This window comes from Oncorhynchus tshawytscha, linkage group LG31, assembly GCF_018296145.1.
Source record: "Oncorhynchus tshawytscha isolate Ot180627B linkage group LG31, Otsh_v2.0, whole genome shotgun sequence".
Taxonomy (NCBI): Eukaryota; Metazoa; Chordata; class Actinopteri; order Salmoniformes; family Salmonidae; genus Oncorhynchus; species Oncorhynchus tshawytscha.
In genome coordinates this window covers 11,916,644-11,934,015 of record NC_056459.1, presented here as the reverse complement: position 1 = coordinate 11,934,015, position 17,372 = coordinate 11,916,644, and the positions used below count along the sequence as shown (strand labels likewise).

The window sequence follows — 17,372 nt, the reverse complement described above, 5'->3', positions numbered from 1 at the left end:
ATTGTGATGACGTCACATAGGTGGCTGTTTTCCGCAGCTACGCCCCTTTGGGAACGTCAGAATGTCACTCACAGTTCAAAACGTTTATTTTATTCTTATTTTTACAGAGGGAAACATACTGTGTGTACACAAGTAAAATATATATATTGATTATAGATTGAAATCATTTGCATGAGTAAATACATATTCTCTTTTCTGTGGAGGTGCAAACAAGATCACTGGGTTGCATAATCGCTCATCAGGATTAATTTCACATTGCCCCAGTTTAAATGACTAGATCTATTTTAAATTAAATGAAATATGGTCTCTCCATATGATTATTTCTGAAATTGTGGTATTAAAACAAATACAAAATGAGAGCACACTTTGCACACCTAAAATCCTCACAAACTTTTACAGATACACAATTGAGAACATCCTGTATCTCCGCCTGGTACAGCAACCGCAGGGCTCTCCAGAGGGTGGTGCGGTCTGCCCAACGCATCACCGGAGGCAAACTACCTGCCCTCCAGGACACCTACAGCACCCGATGTCACAGGAAGGCCAAAAATATATTCAAGGACAACAACCACCCGAGCCACTGCCTGTTCAGACGGCTATTATCCTGAAGGTGAGATTAAAGGTGCATCAAAGCTGGGACAGAGAGATTGAAAACAGCTTCTATCTCAAAGTCATCAGATTGTTAAATAGCCATCACTAGCATATTAGAGGCTGCTGCCTATATACATAGACTTGAAATCACTGGCCACTTTAATAAATGGAACACTAGGCCCTTTAATAATGTTAACATATTTTGCATTACTCATCTCATATGTCTATACTGTATTCTATTATATTCAATTGTATCTTAGTCTATGTCGCTCTGATATTGCTCATCCATATATTTACGTATATATTCTTAATTCCATTCCTTAGATTTGTGTGTATTGTTGTGAAATTGTAAGATATTACTTGTTAGATATTACTGCACTGTTGGAGCTAGAAACACTAGCATTTCACTACACAACCAATAACATCTGCTAAACACATGTATGTGACCAATAAAATTTTATTTGGATCACAGTCATAGAACATGTCTATTTGACATTTACACTCATTGCTTCCACCCCAACCCAATCACAAGTTATACCACTTATAGCATTTAGGGAAATTCTCTGGATTCTCCATTGTGCTGGGAAGCCATGATGGCAACCCCTGATATTCAGCATTGTAAATGTGATTTAGGTCAAGAAAGCTCACAGAAAAGAAAAACCAAACCTTTGAAGCTTCTACGCAGACCTACATACCGGCAGCAGCAGGAGAAGGTGGTCTGTGTCTTCGGCTGATGGGAGCTGTGCAGCTTATGGTCTGGCAGATCTTGAATTCCACCCATCTTCTCTTTGACATCTTTAGCTACCCACTTTGAATCCCAAATAAAGGTGCTCAGCTCCCACCTGTCAGCTTTTGTTGTCTGTGCAGTACCTTCAGCAAGACCTGCTGCCCATCAGAAAGTTTTTGGCCTTTAATAATGGATGGCTCTGAGGAGTACTATGTCAGTGTCACAGTAACCCAAGCACCACCACAATTGCAGGGCATCAACAAATAGATCAGGAAACTGTAACACAGTGAGTCCACAAAGACACAAGCATTTTGATGGTAAAACTATAGTGGTTGGGTTGTTTTGGTTAAGATTGTTTCCAGTTGATCTTGGAAGAAAGAATAAGAGAGGCTGAGAAGAGACTGATAATAGGCTATGGAACATTAGTGTTGGTCACTCCAATCTATTTCCCTATTGATTTATTCTTGAAGATCCCAAGCCTGCTAAAAGCCGGGCTGATGAATGACAACAATGCATAGTCGTATCAGATGACCACTGCTGCCCTATGAGGTCTCAACTGAATTCCCTAACAAATGCATTTGAGCAAAAAATACTACAAGGCTGTGATTTGGACTGAATAAAATAAAAATAAATGCATTCAAGGCTTAAATAAATAACCATTGCTTGAAATAATAAACCTTTATTTTTTTACATATCACCTTTATCTAACCAGGTAGGCCAGTTGAGAACAAGTTCTCATTTACAACTGTGAATTGGCCAAGATAAAGCAAAGCAGTGCGACCAAAACAACAACACAGAGTTACACAAACAAAAGTACAGTCAATAACACAATAGAAAAAATATATGTACAGTGTGTGCAAATGTAGAAGAGTAGGGAGGTAAGGCAATAAATAGGCCATAGAGGCAAAATAATTACAATTTAGCATTGACACTGGAGTGATATATGTGCAGATGATGATGTGCAAGTAGAGATACTGTGGTGCAAAAGAGCAAGAAGATAAATAACAATATGGGGATGAGGTAGTTGGGTGTGCTATTTGCAGATTGGCTGTGTACAGGTAAACTGCTCTGACAGCTGATGCTTTAAGTTAGAGAGGGGCCGAAGTCTCCAGCTTCAGTGATTTTTGCCATTTGTTCCAGTCATTGGCAGCAGAGAACTGGAAGGAAAGGAGACCAAAGGAAGTGTTGGCTTTGGGGATGCATAGTGAAATATACCTGCTGGAGCACCTGCTACAGATGGGTGTTGCTATGGTGACCAGTGAGCTGAGATAAGGCGGGGATTTATCTAGCAAAGACTTATAGATGACCTGGAGCCAGTGGGTTTGGCAAAGAATATGTAACGAGGGCCAGCCAACGAGATCATACAGGTCGCAGTGGTGGGTAGTATATGGGGCTTTGGTGACAAAACGGATGGCACTGTGATAGACTACATCCCGTTTATTGAGTAGAGTGTTGGAGGCTATTTTGTAAATGGCATCGCCGATGTCAAGGATCGGTAGGATAGTCAGCTTTACGAGGGTGTGTTTGGCAGCATGAGTGAAGGAGGCTTTATTATGAAATAGGAAACCGATTCTAGATTTAAATTTGGATTGGAGATGCTTAATGTGAGTCTGGAAGGAGAGTTTACAGTCTAACCAGACACCTAGGTATTTGTAGTTGTCCACATATTCTAAGTCAGAAACTTCCAGAGTAGTGATGCTAGTCGAGCAGGCGGGTACGGGCAGCAATTGGTTGAAGAGCATGCATTTATTTTTCCTAGCATTTAAAACCAGTTGGAGGCCATGGAAGGAGTGTTGAGTGGCGTTGAAGCTCGTTTGGAGGTTTGTTAACATAGTGTCCAAAGAAGGGTGATCTGTTTGTTAACTTGGCTTTTGAAGATTTTAGAAAGGCATGGCAGGATGGATATAGGTCTATAACAGTTTGGGTCAAGAGTGTTTCCCCCTTTAAAGAGGGGGATGACCGTGGCAGCTTTCCAATCTTTGGGGATCTCAGACGATATGAAAGAGAGGTTGAACAGGCTGGTAATAGGGGTTGCAACAATTTCTGAGGATAATTTTAGAAAGGGAGGGTCCAGATTGTCTAGCCCAGCTGATTTGTAGGGATCCAGATTTTTCAGCTATTTCAGAACATCAGCTGTCTGGATTTGGGTGAAGGCGAAGCAGGGGGGCTTAGGCAAGTTGCTGCAGGGAGTGCAAAGCTGTTGGCTGGGGTAGGTGTAGCCAGGTGGAAAGCATGGCCAGCCGTGGAAAGATGCTTATTGAAATGATCGATTATAGTAGATTTATCAGTGGTGACAGTGTTTCCTAGCCTCAGTGCAGTGGGCAGCTGGGAGGAGGTGCTCTTATTCTCCATGGACTTTATGGTGTCCCAAAACTTTTTGGAATTAGTGCTACAGGAAGCAAATTTCTGTTTGAAAAAGCTAGCCTTAGTTTTCCTAACTGACCGAGTATATTTGTTCCTGACTTCCCAGTTGCATATTGCGGGGGCTATTCGATGGTCATGTAGAACACAACAGGATGTTTTTGTGCTGGTCAAGGGCAGTCAAGTCTGGGGTGAGCAAAGGGCTATAACTGTTCTTAGTTCTACATTTTTTGAATGGGGCATGCTTATTTAAGATGGTGAGGAAAGCACTTTTAAAGAGCAACCACGCATCCTCTACTGATGGGATGAGGTCAATATCCTTCCAGGATGCCTGGACCAGGTCGATTAGAAAGGCTTGCTCGCTGAAGTGTTTTAGGGAGCGTGAGATAGTGATGAGGGGTGGTCGTCTGACCGCAGACCCCTTACGGATGCAGGCAATGAGGCAGTGATCACTGAGATCCTGGTTGAAGACAGCAGAAGTGTATTTAGAGGGCAAGGATGGTCAGGATGATATCTATGAGGGTGCCCATGGTTACAGATTTAGGGTTGTACCTGGTAGGTTCCTTGATAATTTGTGTGAGATCGAGGGTATTTAGCTTAGATTGTAGGACATCTTGTGGCTTTCTTCAACAAAGATGGCTGACAAAACATTACGGTGGAACCAGATGTAAGTTGTTATAACATCATAACGAGTCAAGCAAAAAATGTACAATTGAGAGGAATATGTTAGTTAATGTAGAGAATAATGTTTGTACATATTTTTTTGTTATAAAGTTAATTTACGAAAACGCTATTTAGCAAGTTATCTGACTAGCTAACATTAGTCAGCTAGCTAGTGTTAGGAGAATGAATTTGTCATTTGTGTTGTTTAATGTTTTAGGGACTCCAGAAACCAGAAAACCAGGCTGCCGTCTTGTGAAACAGTGGATGTAAAGAATCTAACTAGCTAAAGCATTTACTGCAAATTGAATACAATTGTGTATGCTTGCCTTGCAATGCAGCTGAAGTAACATAGCTAGCTAACTATTTACTTGCTTATTGTGTAGTGGAGGATAAAAATAACTGTATGCCTATGGATATGTAGCTTGCTACAGTAGTTAGCCGATCTGTGTTTGGACCCTAAAACGTTTGGTATGAATATTAGTTCAGAACCTATCTATGAACCTCAGCTATCATAGTTGTTGTATCAACTTCAAGTCTAAATGGCATTAATGAAGCCTATGGATAGAGTAGAATATAATAACTTTATTGTGCCAAGTCCTATATACATGTGTACTTTAGTTATTACAACGCATGAGATTCCCACATTGTAGCCTGTACATTGAATATATTCACTGATAATGTACTCTTCCTTGGCAAATAAAGGTGTGGTTCAGGTATGAACCTCTGAGGCATTATTTTTCAGTCATATCAAACTCCATTATTTGAATGATGCTGTGTCTGCATGTATGTATTACAATTATACACTTCAACAGTGTTTACCACTCCTGCTCCTGGGAGATCAATGATTACACATTGTAACTATGCAATAGACTAGAAACATGGTTTATTTGTAATTCATATACACAGAAAAAAAAACGATGCATATCTAACTCCCTTCATCTGCATTAATCTGAGGACACAGGATAGTATTTCAATGAGACACTTAATTTCAACCAGTGGAGAATGTGAAATGCCTTATTGAAAGAAGTTCATTATCCAGGTGTTATAAATACATAAATGCATTATAATTATGATAATTGTAATATTATAAATAGAAGTTCAATCTGTACTTCAATGCACATATGGTGTGCATTATAAAACGTGGAAGAAAGACGAGGTGTGGAGAGAGGTGTAGAAGACAGAAAGGGAAAGAGGTAAGAACAGTGGAAGACCGCATTTGATTCATGAATTACAGTGCTACCCCAATATTCTCTCAGTTCATCACAATTGCGGTGTCTCCTAACCAGCCTTGGGCCCCCAGTTGACCTGAAGGTTATCTTAAGAGTGGGTGAGGTGGCGATGACGGGACTGGCTTCCTCTCTCACATCAAAACATACCTGCAGACGAGTGACAGATGGATAGAGAGAGCATGATTAAGCCTTGTTTTTTTATTCTAATTTATTCTTATTTCAATGTAAAGCATCTCTTTAATAATACTTCCTGTTGACCCGACCAAGTGACATCTCACCTATGATCATGCTGTGCCCTCTGTGTCAGCCAGTTCAGATGCGGGAGGGGTTCACCAAAACAGCTGATATACCCTAGAGGATTTAGGGAGAAGGGGGAGAGGGATGAAGTGAAGAAGAGAGACTGTTATTGTGTGTGTGTGGTCTCACCTGGTGTCCGCACTTAGTGGCTACAGAGTACTTTATGCTGAAAAACAGACACATGAGGACAAACAATAGAAGATAATGTCAATAGAAGATACTGTATGTGATGGAGACACCTACCTGAAACATTTAAATATAGAGGGCTATGTGTCTCACCACTTGGTTATTGCAAGGCTAACCCCCAGGGAAATCATGACTTGGCAGCAACAGATCGTCCAGTGAAAATGGCTGTGTTCATGTGGTGTAAAATCTGAAAATTAGCAGCTGACATCTTAAGGATTTTTAATTAATGCATGTGAGACAGGTGCAACAAGACAGGCAGAGATGGAGAAAAATAACACACAACAGTTTACTTACCTTTGGTTATGGACACTTTTGCCAGCAATAAAGCTTCCACGGACTGTTCCTCGGACAGTGAACATTTGGCAATGTCTACATTTTCAACCCCTTGATCAGCTCGCTCTCTGAAAGTAAAGAAAACCGCTTATTTTTTATAGATATGAAAACAATAACTAAGATATGACCGTTCAATCTAAAACAGCAGCTTTATAGGATACGTCAATACAGCCCAGTGCTGCTTACCTGAGATGCCATCTTTGTAGGTGTCCGCTTTGACTTCCTTTGTGTCGCTAACTAGCTAGCCATTTCACACCGGTTACACCCGACTTTAAAAAATCTAAATATACACATTGCGAGATATTTGACGAAATAGACGGACATGCCTATATTTCCCCCATAGGAAACAACGGGAAGGCCGCAGAGTTCCAATATTATTTTTGTTTGTTACATTTTAACTATAAAACAACGTGAGCAGGTCTCATTGTCAACAATAGCGAAACAGGCATTGTGACGTTGAACAATAAACTGGGAATAGAACGTTCGGAAGGCGAGTTGGTGCCACGGTGCTCAATAGAACTAATAGGAGCTGACAGGGTGAAAAATGCACTAAAATAAGGCATGTTTTTTTCACGATTACTTCAAAACGACGGCAAACAGCTGGAAAATATGGTCATATTATGAAACTGGGCTCCACGGCGGATGCAATGAACTCGTTTTTATCAGAAAAGAACATTGTCAAAAATTGAATGTGTCCAGCCTACTATCTACAGGGATTACAGAGCACTCTCTGAGTAGGGCCCGTTGGCCAGTGTCAGTAAACATCGGGAAAAAAACGTAATTAAATTGTTTCCAGCAGCACATTTACAGTCACCAACGCTCTGGTTAACACGAAAACTGCCTTACCAGCTCTACTAGGGCGAGTAAAATGGTCAGAGTGGTCTCAATTGTGTCTGGGAGTAGCTAGCCAACGCTAGCTTGGGTGCTTGACTGCCGTTGTAAGGCCAAAACGCTCAAATCAACCCTACTCCTCGGTCCGAACGTCCAGTGTGCGCTCCGAGGGCGAAACGGTCTGAATTTACAAACGGAACAATTTTTCTCTGAATGGAAACACCATAATATTAATCAAATTCATTTAGCTAAATGTCTTAAAATCAATGCAATATACTATGTTATTACAAAAACAATTGTTTTAATTCTCTGGTAATGCCAATACGGAATTCTATCAAATGCTTCTCAAAGATGCCCCCTGGTGGTCAAGTCAGTCAAGAACAAATTCTTATTTACAATGACGGCCTACCCGAGCCAAACCCTAACGACACTGGGCCAATTGTGCGCCGCCCTACGAGACTCCCAATCACAGCCGGTTGTGATGCAGTCTTGAATCAAACCAGGGTCTGTAGTGACACCTCTGCACTGAGATGTGATGCCTTAGTCCGCTGTGTTACAAGGGAGCCCCAATTTAGATGAGTATAACTTAGGCAAGAACAAGGATGGACCTTCCTGTTTCATTCTCTTTAGAGAGTCAAGGTAATGTACTTGCAAAGTGTTTGTATATGACTGAAAAGCTGGTCCACGGCAGGCCTATTTTGTTTCCTTGGGGCTACAGACACAATTTAGTTATTAAAGGTCCAATGCAGCAATTTTTTATCAATATCAACAAAAAAATGTAGGTAACAATTAAGTACCTTTTGTGATTGTTTTCAATTAAAATTGTCAAAAATTAACAAAAATATCATCTTAGCAAAGAACAATTTCTCAAGCAAGAATTTTGATAGGTCTGTCTGGGAGTGATCTGAGTGGGGAGAGAATCTGAAAACAAGGTGTTATTGGTGGAAAGGTTTTTTTGACGTCACCGGGCAGGCCAAAACTCCATCCCACCAAAACAGGCTTAAATTTCAGGCAGTCTTTTCAAACAGCTTTTACACTCAAAGGGCATTATCACAATTTTTAACAATTCCATAGTGTTATCCCAACCTCATAATGTGGACATATATATAAAACACATGTAAATCACAATTTTGACTGCACTTGGCCTTTAAACATACAGCAGCATAACTTTACGCTTATACAACTCTGTCATATGGTAAAGAAAGCCAACTATAGCCTATAAATCTGACAGAAAATGCAGGGTGAATTACAGAAATGTGTATAAATACCCGCCAAGGAGGCAGTAACACAAATATTCTCAGTTTATACCAATAAACCTCTTATAGAAAGTGAATGGCGCCACCTAGCGTATTGCTATATATTGCATGGCATTACAAACTGCATCCACAGTGATCGAGCGCTGAAGTGAATTGAATGTAAACAAACTGCCTGCTTACTCCTCGTTCGTTGGTAATTGGGAAATGGAATGCAGTGTGTGGTAGAGGAGAAACCAAACTCTTCATTATAAACTGGGTGGTTTGAACCCTGAATGCTGATTGGCTGACAGCCGTGGTATATCAGACCGTGTACCATAGGTATGAGAAAATATTTATTTTTCCTGCTCTAATTACGTTGGTAACCAGTTTATAATAGCAATAAGGCACCTCAGGGGTTTGTGATATTTAGCCAATTTACCACCGCTAAGGGCTGTGTTCAGGCACTCCGCTTTGCATTGTGGCTAAGAACAGCCCTTAGCTGTGGTATATTGGCCATATACCACACCCTCTTATTGCTTCAATAATTTATTGTTTAGGTAGTTAGCTACACAAGCAAATCAATTTATTGAAAAAGCATTTACAATGTGGTACAAACAACGCGTGCACTGTCAATGGGAGAGTAGTTAGCTAGCTAGCTGGTAGCTGCTCTTAGCAACGCTAGCATTTACACACTACTATACTGAACAAAAATATAAATGCAACATGTAAAGTGTTGGTCCCATGTCTCATGAGATAATATAAAATGTCACAGAAATGTTCCATGTGCACAAAAAGCATAGGAGAAAAGCATTTCTCCTTCACCAAGATAATCCATCCACCTGACAGTGTGGTATATCCAGAAGCTGATTAAACAGTATGATCATTACACAGGTGCACCTTCTGCTGGAGATAATAAAAGGCCACTCTAAAATGTGCAGTTTTGTCACACAACACAATGCCATAGATGTCTCAAGTTTTGAGGGAGCATGCTGACTGCAGGAATGTCCACCAGAATTGTTGCCAGAGAATTGCATTTTAATTTCTCTACCATAAATCACCTCCAACGTCATTTTAGAGAATTTGGCAGTACCTCCAACCGGACTAAACACCGCAGAACACGTGTAACCATGCCAGCCTACGACGTCCACATCCAACTTCTTCACCTGTGGTCCACATCCAACTTCTTCACCTGTGGGATCGTCTGAGACCAGCCACCCAGAAGGCTGATGAAACTGAGGAGTATTTCCGTCTGTAATAAAGCCCTTTTGTGGGGGAAAACCTAATTCTGATTGGTTGGGCCTGGCTCCCAAGTGGGTGGGCCTATGCCCTTCCAGCCACACCCATGCAAAATATTTGTATTTTATTTTACTAGGCAAGTCAGTTAAGAACACATTTTTATTTACAATGACAGCCTACTCCGGCCAAACCCAGACGACGCTGGGACAATTGTGCGCCGCCCTATGGGACTCCCAATCACAGCTAGATGTGATGCAGCCTGGTTTCAAACCAGGGACTGCAGTGATGCCTCTTACACTGAGATATAGTGCTTTAGACTGGTGCGCCACTAGGGAGCCCAATAGATTAGGGCCTAATGAATTTATTTAAATGAACTAATTTCCTTATATTACCTGTAATTCAGTAAAATCTTGAAATTGTTGCATGTTCTGTTTACATTTTTGGCTCAGTATAAATGAGCGTTACTAGGAATTAGCATGCAAAAAAACGGAATATCCTGCCATAAATTAAATAAAATTCAAATTTCAATTTTTACCCTGCTGATTGTCCGTAGTGTTGGTCCTTATGCATGGGGACATTGAGAAAAATAATCTAATAGAACATAAATTATACAGACTTTCCAAACGTGGGCCTGGTCTGTTAGACTCACTTTCTCTCTGCTAACAAGCCTCATGTCAAAATAAAAGTCCTGCAGGTGTGCCATACCTTGAAAAAAAAGCAATAACTTGGGGGATTGACCTCGCTGAGGAACTGCATGTTTCGACAACAGACCTGGGTTTGGATTTTCTGTTTAATTATACTATGTTCCATTAAGGTTTTTTTTCTCAAATTCCCCCATGAATAAGGACCAAGCCTACAATCAACAGAGTAATGCTAAATGTAATTGTATTTAACTATTCCGTTTTTTTTGCAAGATAATTCCAGCGTTGTAAAAAGCAGCTAGCTAGCGAGCTATGTTAAGTTACAGCAAGCTAACTTTGGTTGTCTCCAAAAAACAATTATAATATATTGTAAACTGCATCACAGTGCTAGCTGTGCCACCAGAGACTCTGGGTTCGAGCCCAGGCTCTGTCACAGCCGGTCGCGACCGGGAGGCCCATGGGGCGGTGCACAATTGGCCTAGCGGATCGCGGTGAAAGTCCTGCCTATCCCATCTCCTCATTGGTTTATAGAAGCAGGTGCCCACGTGCCATTTCCTCATTGGTTCTTCCCACCTGGGTGATTGAAAGACGAACTGTTTTGCCGGTAGTCGTGGTTAAAGTGTAGATGCCAATTACCATATAAATTAAACAATGAAAAAGCCTGGAAGTAGGAGAGGTGACTAGAAACGATTCGGTTGACCGTTTTTATGTGTGGATTAATTGTCGAAGTAGAGGACCTTTTGCATTTAATGTAAAATAACAACTCAATGTTCATATCCCTGGACAAATTATCTAGCAAAAGCAAGCTAGCTAAATAGGACAAATTAGCTAGCAAGTGCAAGCTATCTAGCTAAATAGCTTTAAATGTTTCATGCTTTTCGACCTGTCCCCAAATTAATGTTGTTGGTTCAGAGTTTGTTTTGATATTTTAACCTGCGTGTCGTGATCGCGTTTGGTGTAGGGGGACAAAATAAATGTATGCACGATGGCGCACACGCGCAGCCGGTTTGGGTTCCATGTTAGGCACTGCATCTCAGTGCTAGAGGTGTCACTACAGATCCCGGTTCACTGTATCACAACCGGCCATAATTGGGAGACCCATAGGGTGGCGCACAATTGGCCCAGTGTCGTTAGAGTTTGGATGGGTTAGGCCGTCATTGTAAATAATAATTTGTTCTTAACTGACTTGCCTAGTTAAATAAAGGTTAAATACAAATTTAATACACATTTATCATAGCTATAAGCAACTGCAATGGAGCATAATTGTGAGGCCCTATTTTAAATGATGAATTGTTTCTATTCCTTCCTGGTTGGTTGCGTTTCACTATTCCATTTTGTCATGCCATGAACAGCCCACAAACTGAGGGCCTAGAAAGTGACTGAATTCTTTGGCGAATCCAGCTTGCATCTTTATGATCTCTCATCCTGCTTAGAGAAGGCGCAAAGTAGCTTGACTTTGATCAGAATAATCATTAATGATTTCAGTAGACTTTGGTTGTCTACTATTATTTCACTGGAGGTCTGGAGGTAGAATTGATTGATATATTATCTTGTATTTTTTCCTCTAGGTCTGATGTCATGTCTCGACCGTGTTGAAGATCACATTAATGCCGGGCCTGCTAGGCCTTCACAGAACCCTGTACCAGCTTTTAGCCACTTTGTTGCATCTCCTTCACGTCCACCACATGAAGGTAAAACTCTGTCGGTCTTCCCAGGGGTCTTTGCACCGCCACTCCAAATGTCAGCGGCTCGAAGCCTTCAGTGGGACTTGAGAATGAGTCCCTGCTGGAGAGCTTTACCTTCATGTGGTGGACGTGAAGATGGGGCGCCAGTGCCAACCGGGGGTGCTCCGCAACGTCATCACCAATGAGCAAGGTCTGGCTCACTTCCTCCATGGTAAAGGCGCCAGCCGGAAAGTGGTGACCGGCATCATCTCCTGGTACCCATGCACCATCACTTGTTCGGGCGAGCACCTGGAGCAACACTGGCCGATGTGGCGAAGTGTCTTCAAGAGCGACAGTGAGATCATCAGCATTCTGGACCGCTTGCCCGAGTCCTCCTTCAGCTCGAGCGAAAACAACAACCTGGAGATTTGATTTGAAGATTTGATTTCCTGGGCTCGCTGGGCCTCAACGCCAAGGACCTCCACCACCTGCTGACCACGGCGCTTCGGATCTTCTCCAACAGTGTCGAGCTCAACCACCCCCGGTGGAGTTCCTGGAAGACGTGTGCGCCGAGTTGGGTGGGGAGGGCCCTGGGCAGTTTGCCAAGTCGGTGGTTTCTCGAAACCTCTACATCCTCATCCACAGCACCAAGTGGGTGAAGGCAAACATTGACTTCTTAAGGCTTCTTTCAAGATGAGTGACCCGGAGCTGCTGGCTCTGCTGCAGGGTGCCTAAGCAAAAATCCTGGACCTCTCTAATGAGTACCTGAAGAGAAACCTAAAGAGGCTTCAGGAGAAGCTGGCATCCCTTGGCTGTCGGAAAGTTGACATCAAGAAACTGATGGTCTGCTACCCCACTGTGCTGTTCATCAGGCCGGATACGCTGAGCTCCAAACTGGACTGACTGTCTGTTAAAGGGAGGGATCACTATGAAGCAGATCCTGGAGAAAGTCCTGAAGTATCAGGGCGACTAGAGGAGCTGTATAAGCTCCGGTATGACTTTGAAAAGAACGGCATCAACATTCTGGACACAAGCCAATAAAGATACGACCCCAAGTTGGAAAGACTGGCTCTCTCGTCAGAGGAATGAGTTGTGTCAACGTTTGGGTTATGATTAGAATTTAATCAGAATTGTTTTTGCACAAATGTTTGCCATTGCTGCCTGAAGCATGACCTCTACATATCACTGTCCTACTCCTAACCTATGAGATTTGATTGTGCATAGCTATATAGCTTCATAAGTATATGGTAGTTAAAAACAACTCAATTATATAGAGAATCATGTCAGTATCTGGAAACATTATTTTTATGGAAAACAAAGAGTAAGCCTAAGTAAGGTAGTGTCATCGTATTTGACCCATGATTTAGATTTTACAATTGCTGACGAACTATGTATTTTAGTACTGTGTCAATGTATTTCTCCGGTTTTGGGGCAGCTTAGTGAACTTCGATGCCTTAAGTTCAGAGGAAACACCACCCGTACCAATGTTTTTACAGAACTGTTAACTGCCAAGAGGCATCAAGACACTATTGTTACTGTGTCCGAATAATGAACAATTCTCAAACTTCTCATTTGCCAGATGAGTTGTCCAATGAGAAATCAGTCAAACCCTTTCTTCCTAGCTTATCTGCCTTAGTGAATGAATGAATGAATGTGAAAAATAAGGATATAATTTTTTACCAAACAAGAGGTTTGGAGAAGGTTAAGTTTGAAATGGATCACAAAATATGATGCATTAGGTTTACAATAAGTAATATTTATGTATGTGCTCTGTTTCACACAAATGTATGCCAATAAACAGTAATAAAATATGATAGTTGATACTTTAATTAAACCTAAAAATTCAAAATGTCCCAACATTTTGGGACTGTATTAACAGTGGACTAATGAAATGAATACCAAAAGATTGTTTTGGAGTGATATTTTCCTGTAATGCTTTGATTGAGTATTTATGGCTAATTGAGTGCATTTTTATGAAAATATCAACCTGTGGAGAGCCTCTACCTGCTATTAACGGCATTCAATATAATGTTGTATGCATATGCTACAGTGAAAGGCTACAGTGCCATTTTAATTGAATTGAGCAGTCTCCTAACAAAAGAGAATGAGAGAGGGAGATTCTCATTTGGGCAAAAGAACATCCTCTCTCCTCCGTTCTCCGGAAGCCAATAATGGCTGAGTGGTCGAAGAGTGTCAATTCATTAGTAGGCAAACGGAAAAAGTACCCAGTTGTTAAACTTGAGTAAAAGTAAAGATACCTTAATCGAAAATGACTCAAGTGAAAGTCACCCAAGGAAAACACTATTTCAGTAAAAATATTTGGTGTTAAATATACTTAAAACTTCTTATGGCTGGGGGCAGTATTGAATAATGAATAAGGTGAATAAGGTGCCCAGAGGTGCCCAGAGTAAACTGCCCGCTACTCAGTCCCAGTTTCTAATATATGCATATTATTAGTATATTTGGATAGAAAACACTCTGTGGTTTCTAAAACTGTTTGAATGATGTCTGTGAGTAGAACAGAACTCATATGGCAGGCAAAGACCTGAGAAAAAATCAAACTAGGAAGTGGAAAATCTGAGGTTGGTCGTTTTACAACTCATTCCCTATTGAAGATACAATGGGATATTGGTCATGTTGCACTTCCTAAGGCTTCCACTAGATGTCAACAGTCTTCAGAACCTTGTTCGATGCTTCTACTGTAAAGGAGGGACTCATAAGGGCTCTTTGAGTCAGTGGTCTGGTAGAGTGCCACAAGCTCGTGACGCTCGTTCACGTGAGAGGTAGCTCGCGTTCCATTGCATTTCTGAAGACAAAGGAATTCTCCGGTTGGAACATTATTGAAGATTTATGTTAAAAATATCCTAAAGATTGATTCTATACATCGTTTGACATGTTTCTACGGACTGTAACGGAACTTTTTGACATTTCGTCTGCTCCTAGTGAACGCGCTTTGTGAGTTTGGATTTGTTTACAAAACGTGCTAACAAAAGTAGCTATTTAGAAATAAATGATGGACATTATCGAACAAAACAAACATTTATTGTGGAACTGGGATCCTGGGAGTGCATTCTGATGAAGATCATCAAAGGTAAGTGAATATTTATAATGTTATTTCTGACTTCTGTTGACTGCACAATATGGCGGATATCTTTTTGGCTTGTTTTGTCTCTGAACGCCGTACTCAGATTATTGCATGGTTTGCTTTTTCCATAAAGCTTTAAAAAAAAATCTGACACAGCGGTTGCATTAAGGATAATTGCATCTAAAGTTCCATGCATAACACTTGTATTTTCATCAACTTTTATTATGAGTATTTCAGTAAATTGATGTGGCTCTCTGCAAAATCACCAGATGTTTTTGGAACTACTGAACATAACGTGCCAATGTATACTGAGATTTTTTGATATAAATATGAACTTTATCCAACAAAACATACATGTATTGTGCAACATGAAGTCCTATGAGTGTGATCTGATGAAGATCATCAAAGGTTAGTGATTCATTTGATCTCTATTTCAGATTATTGTGACTCCTCTCTTTGGCTGGAAAAATGGCTGTGTTTTTCTTTGACTTGGTTCTGACATAACATAATAGTTTGTGGTGCATTCACCGTAAAGCCTATTTGAAATTGGACACTGTGGTGGGATAAACAAGAAGTGTATCTTTAAAATGGTATGAAATACTTCCATGTTTGAGGAATTTTAATTATGGAATATCTGTTGTTATGAATTTGGCGCCCTGCACTTTCACTGGCTCTTGTCATATCGATCCCGTTAGCGGGATCTCAGCCCTAAGAAGTTTTAAGTATCAAAAGTAAATGTAATTGCTCAAAGTATAAATAATTTCCAATTCCTTATATAAAGCAAACCAGACTGCATCATTTTCTTGTTTTAATTTACGGATAGCCAGGGGTACACTCCAACATTCAGACATCATTTCAAATGAAGCATGTGTGTTTAATGAGTCTGCCAGATCAGAGGCAGTAGGGATGACCAGGGAAGTTCTCATGATAAGTGTGTGAATTTGACCATTTTCCTGCCCTGCTAAGTATAAAAAATGTAAGGAGTACGGGGCGGCAGGGTAGCCAACCGGAAGGTTGCAAGTTCAAACCCCCAAGCTGTCGTTCTGCCCCTGAACAGGCAGTTAACCCACTGTTCCTAGGCCGTCATTGAAAATAAGAATTTGTTCTTAACTGACTTGCCTAGTTAAATAAAGGTCAAATAAAAAAATTAACTGTTTGGAGAAAAAAGTACATGATTTTCTTTAGGAATATAGTGAAATAAAGGTCAAAAATATAAATAGTAAAGTAAAGTAAAGTAAAGTATTTAAGTAGTACTTTAAAGTATTTTTACTTAAGTACTTTACACCATTGCTCCCTTCCATAGCCACCATACATCTAGAATACTCAACTATTTGGAAGAGTTTTGAAATCTGCCACACCCACTTAGAATCAGCTTTTGTTTTGACAGAGGAGGAAAAACATGCACACGTTTAAAAACAATATGCTACTTATTGTTTTATCTATAAAATGTATTGCATTACTAACTTAATTTGTTTTGAGATCCATCCACTCTAAACGGAATTTGCCCAATGACATGAGAGAAGTAGCGTCTCATTTCAAGCAAGCACATTTCCATCCACGCTGACTCTCCTTAATTAACTTTGACCTTTTTCAAAAGGAGGTGAGAGAGGACGCAGGTGGTGAGAGAGGATGCAAGAGGTGAGCAAATCGAATTGATAAAAAGCCAGAGAATAGGACACATTTATCCTAATGGTAGGCAGTTAGCATCAGGTACTACAGTAACTCAAGTCAGATTATTTCAACCCAGAGCTTTATTATGATTGCTTTTGCATGGCCAATTCTGAGAGCACAAGGAAAAATTGGATCAAGAAAAATGTATAAGAACTTCATCACTACCTATCAGAAACTTTAAAAGCCTAGCTGGGTACAAGTCAATCATGACCCACAGGGTTTTAAAACATGCCTTTTGATTGTCATTAAACTAGAATAGATTGTCATTAACGTTGATTTACCATACTACACTTTTGAAGCACTTGGTAAGTTTTCAAATGACACCAACTCTGCATATTTGAATTATTCAAACTTTCAAATGATATTCCTCAATTACTTTAAATGATTAATTTGTTTAATATCTACTAAATATGAAATACTACATTTCATCAAATATTTATTGAATCTTTACAAGGAAAGACATCCCGTATCCCACTAGAAAGGCTTTCTAAGATACTTCATATTTGAAAAATACCTCCATTAACTTCACAATTCACTATTTTCCAAACCTAGAGCCCAGATTCCATATTTTGGTTTTGAGAGTGTCCTATCTTTTCTGTTGATTGACTCTTTATCCACACCC

At 40.4% G+C, this 17,372-nt stretch overlaps 1 pseudogene; it reads left to right on the top strand.

Moving 5' to 3' along the window:
• The first annotated feature begins 11,937 nt into the window (after positions 1 to 11,937).
• LOC112229329 lies at positions 11,938 to 13,787 on the top strand (annotated as a pseudogene).
• The last annotated feature ends 3,585 nt before the right edge of the window (positions 13,788 to 17,372 follow it).